This window comes from Onychomys torridus, chromosome 1 (genome assembly GCF_903995425.1).
Source record: "Onychomys torridus chromosome 1, mOncTor1.1, whole genome shotgun sequence".
Lineage (NCBI taxonomy): Eukaryota > Metazoa > Chordata > Mammalia > Rodentia > Cricetidae > Onychomys > Onychomys torridus.
This window is the reverse complement of record NC_050443.1, coordinates 4,929,662-4,934,916: the sequence shown is the minus strand read 5'-3', so window position 1 is coordinate 4,934,916 and position 5,255 is coordinate 4,929,662.

Below are 5,255 nucleotides of genomic sequence, written 5' to 3'. Positions count from 1 at the left end.
CCTCCCAATAGCACCTCTCCTGACGATGCTTTGAGGGCCATTTTCATTCAAATCGCCACATCTCGGGTCATCAGATTTGGTGATTATCACTTTTTACCCACTGAGCTCATGATCATTACCCATGATCATTCATTCATTCATTCCAGCAGAAGTGCTACAGCCCGTTAACACATGGTGTCGGCTGCAGCCAGCTTCCTGGGATAAGGGAATGTATACTCCGCCTTCAAGAGAGAAATAACATACCCTGCGACACTGAGTTTGAATATGAAGAGACATTTATGCCATAGCTGCAGCAATAACTCATACATTTTCCTCTGCCTGACATACATCCTCCATGCGCTATAAATCTATCCAACAGTGGGGGGCTCAGTCGTGATCGGCCATGAGGAGAAACCACTTGTAGAAGCTGAGGAGTTTTTCTACCAGCTGGGAACTATGCCCCAAACCTATTCTGTGGCTGTGATGGTAACGTAGGTTCAGAAGCAAAGAAGTGAAAACCGAATAGATTGGTGACTCGCTTCAGTAACCCCAGCACTTGGGAAGCTAAGGCAAGAGGATCATGAAGTTGAGGTCAGTCTGGTCTACATAGTGAAACTCTGTCCCAAACAAAACCAAACCACTTTCCCCCCAGTGTATCATTACGTAGTCTGAAAAAAATCTTTTCTTTTCCTACCATGGGCCTCTATCAGTTTAGAAATTTTGCAACCGAAGGCAAGTTTTCCACCAGGAGACGCAAGAGTTCAACAGCACCAGAAGTGGAGACACAGAGGGGCAGCGCCCATAGAGCGCTTACAGCGCCCGTATCTTGCTGAGGACTACATTTCCCACAGGGTCCAGAGCGCTGTGTTTGGGCTCTGGGCGCTTCGTCGAGAAGAAACCGCGGGCTGGGCGGCGCGCGAGCTTCTGGGACATGTAGTCCGGTGGGTGGTGCCCTCGAGCAAGGGGACTTGGGTTTGAAAGTCTTCCCGCGGCATTCCACTCCGGGTGACCGCGGGCTGCGGTGCCTGGAGGAGAGTGCGGCTGGAGAACCGAGCGCGAGGATGAGAGGCAAGGACACGGGAGAGGACTGAGAGGCCAGGGTGTCTGCAGGAGGCCTGGGACCCCACCTTGTCCCTGCTCCGTCGAGGACAGTGGTCTGGGTAGGGGGTGTGCGAGGGAAAAGTGTGGCATCGCTCTCAGAAACTTTTGTTACTTTATGGAATTTCGTGTAACTCCAATTTGGAGAGTCTGGACCCTACAATGTGTCTGTTTTCCCCTCCAACAACCTTAAGTTCATGGGCGGTTTAGTTTGTCTCGCCTGTGCGGTTGTAGCTGGTGCTAACTGGGTTATTTGAACACTGCAGACTCACATTCTCTCTTTGTGAGGGTGTGTGTGAGCTTGTGTTAGACTTTGTAACCGTGTTTGCTTTTGTGTACGTGTGAGCTGCCGGTTGTGAGTTTTGCCCAACCGCGCAACTGTGCCAGTGTGGCTGAGTGTTGACTGTACAAGCTTGTATTTGTACATTGGGTGACGTGTCTGTAGTTGAGCCTGACTCCATGTCTCATTCTGTGGGTCTACTACTGTGTTGCATTGTGAGTGAGAAATTTTTGTTACATTTATTTATTTGTGTGTTTGCATGTGTGAGTGTGTGTGTGTGTGTGTGTGTGTGTGTGTGTGTGTGTATAGGTATTTTGGACAACTTACAGGAGTCCAATTATCTCCTACCCTGTGAGTCCCCAGGACGGAACTCAGGTTGTAAGGCTTGGCAGCAATCACCTTTATAGCTGAGCCACCTAGCTGGTTCCAGAGTGTGAGTTCATACTGTGCCTCTCAGAGGGTGTTTGTGTGGATTTTAGGTCTCTTTGTATCTGGTATGGCGGGAATGTGTTGGTGTGGTTGAAGGAGTTGGGGCTCAACTCAGCGGTGGGAATTTACGTGGCCTGGGTTTGTGTATAGTTAGTGAGTTGCATTTCACTAATTTGTATGCAACGGATTCTGTACTCTTGGGTATGTTTCTGTGTATTGGAGTGTGTTTGCTTATATGTAGGTAAGGGTGATAATTTGTACATATAGGAGCAGGTCTGTGTGATCAAGAAGTTTGATCACCAGCACATTGATACGCTATCTGGATATCTATTAGCTAAACCTGTGGGTACCCAAGGGAAAGTTGCACCAGACAAATCATTTTACCCCTACCCAGTGGCCTGTGGCATGAAATCCTGGATAATTTCAACCCAAACCCAGAAGACGGCTCTGCAGTCCCAGTTCAGGCAAAATACTAGGACTGAGGCGCTGATGGAGATAAAGGACTTCAGAGTGGCTACTGGGCAGTGGATGGGACCAGGCAGAGGTGTCTTTCCTACTTCCTAGAATGTGACTGCTGGTGTCGTGCTGGGGCAGACTACAGGGTCTGGTGAAGGGATCCAGATTGGGAATTGAGGAGTTTCTGAACCACAGAGACACCAAGTGCCTGGATGTCTCTAGACACCAGGACAAGAGGAGAGAAGACAGGAAATGGAGGAAACTAGAGTTGGCTCAGAGGAGGGGATTTGGTGGGCTCTTGGGGACACACTGCCAGGCATTGCAAAGAGGGATCTGGGAGCCCCTGAGGCATATTATTCTAATGAGCCAGGAGGAAATGGGAGGAGTCTTCCCAGACTTTAAACCGAGCGGTTGGGAACCAGAAGAACCAGTTAGTCGCTTGCTCTGATGGGTCTTAGAGGGGTGTCTTAGAGAGAGACCCTTAAGGGAGTTCGGCTATGTCTGGACCCGTGGGGAGTTCAGGGAGTATTTGGGGCTCCACACAGGACACGTATGAAGATTCCTGGATGAGAAGGGTGCTTAGGAGAAAGTTTTGAGCATCCGCAGCAAGTAAGTATGCATTAGTGCTAGTTGTGGGTGAGGGCAGGATGCGTCACTGGATGGGAGTTGGTACCACTGGACCCCAAATGAGGCTGAAGTCGGCCTTAGAGTCAAACAGAGAGGGGTCTTCTGTCAGGAGGGTGACTGGGAGTTCTAGAATGTACTGTCCATGGCATGTCCACACCTGAGTTCGCTTGGAGAGGATCTCAGCGTTTATAGATAGAGGGCAGGCTGAGTGGACAGATTCCTCAATTTTCTTGGCATATAACTGTGCGGATGGATGTGTGTCTGTGTGCTAGGGTGTCCTCGGTTTTTTCTCTGAAAGATGTGCTCCTGGCACCTCAGGTGTGGTTGGATTTTTCCCAAGTCTGAAGGTATATCATCGTGTATGTGTGAGAATCTACCACGGGTCTCAGTGTCTTAAAAAAAAAAAAAGAAAGAAAGAAAGAAAGAAAGAAAGAAAGAAAGAAAGAAAGAAAGAAAGAAAGAAGCCTGCAAAGCAGAGGGTGTGTTCAACAGTTCCATTATTATTGTTGTTATTGCTCTTATTTTTGTTGGTGGTTGTATTTTTCTTTGATAATTTCACATGCATATATAGTGCATTTGCTTACCCTTACTCCCTGCCTAAGTCTTAACATTCTCTCCCACCTCCCCCCACTCTCCTCCACCCCATAACAGGTTCCTTTTTCACATTTATGCCTTTTTGTTTTGTGACCCACTGACTTTAACCAGGGCCGGCTGTGTGGCTGCAGGTTTGGAACAATCAGCTGGAGCCTGGTGGGCTCACCATTTGGTATACAACTGAAGGCAGTGACTGTTTCTTCCCCAGAATCCATTAGTTGCTGATCCATAGTTCAGTGGGGAACCTCTCTCTAATCCACGATGGCTGCTGGTAACTCCAGTCTTGTGTGGTGGCTACGAATTCTTGAAAGTACAACATTGTAAAAATAACGAAGTATGCCTTTGTGAGTAGCAAAGTTTGTGCCAGTCTATATAGGGGGTCACCACATGTTGGAAGGCATTTTATGTCTGCTGAACCTGCCAAGATCCAGTCTCTGCTGTCTAACCACCATTCCTGCATACTGAGCCCTGATGCTTCTTCTGGGCAGAAGCATGAAACTCGGTGATCCTTAGATTTTTTTTTTTTTCCAACAGCAGTTTGCTTCTTCCTGGAGGTCGCACTCACAGGGAAAAAGTGGAGGGGGGAGGGGGAGAGCATGGCCACGTGTGGCCCAGCTGAAGACCTCAACCATAGGGACACGGTGCAGGGGTGGGGGGGGTGGAGTGGGGTGGGGGGGGTGGAGTGGGGTGGGGGGAGTGGGGGGGGGAGTGGGGTGGGGCGGGTAGGGTGTGGGGAAGTAGAGGAGGTTAGGGGGGTGGGGAGGAGGGGGGTGGGAAGCTGAGGTCAGAAATTCAAACCAGTGCACAAAAAGCATACCTCCATCTTTGGCATTGTTCAGTTACTTGAAACATTAGACTTTCATATGTTTAAAAACTTTTTTTTTTTTTTAACTTTTAAAGTAGGTATATGTGTGTGTGTGACGGGGAGCTCTGTCTGTGCATGTGTGAGCACAAGTGCTCACGGATGTCAGATCCTCCCTAAAACTGGTTGTGGTGGGCATTTGCGAGCCACCCGATGTGCATGCTGGGAGCCAAACTCCAGGACCTCTGCAAGAGCGATAGGTGCCCTTAACCACGGAGCCGTCTTCCCAGTCTTTGAATCCCCATGTTTAATAATTTAAGAAATATTTATTTATTTATGTGTTTGATGGTGTGCGTGTGTGAGCACATTCTGTAGCACTCAAATGTCCTCCTCACTTTTCATCTTGTTTCTGAGATGTCTCTAGCTCGCCGCTGTGCTGTGTGTATCCTAGGCTGGCGGGCCTGTGAGCTTCTTGGGCGTTGCCTGACTGTGTCTTTCATTTCACTGTCGGAATGCTGGGGAAACAGACTAGAGCCGCCATGCCAGCCCCTTTACCTCCCTTGTGGGAATCTGAACTCAAGTTATCAGGCTTGCATACGTGGCAAGCGTTTTGACTCACCTCGCTATCTCCCTGACCCTCTCCACCCATTTTTGTTCTTGTTTTGATTGTTCATTTTTTTTTGTCTTCTGGTGGAAAATATAAAAAGGTCAAACAACCAGCCTAGTGTTCAAATTAAATACAGGGCAGTTAAAATACAGGACACCATTTAAATTTGATTGCACATAATTTTAAAAATAATTTTCAAGTATTATATGGGACGTACATATAATTTTTAAGCTAGTTATTAAATACATTTAAAAAAAATAGTTCCTTGGGGCTGGGACATGACACCGTCAATAAAATCCCTGATGTGCAAGTCTGAGGAACCCAGGTTGTACCCCCACAAAACACCAGGCATGTGACCCCAGCATTGGAAAAGAGGAGCTAGG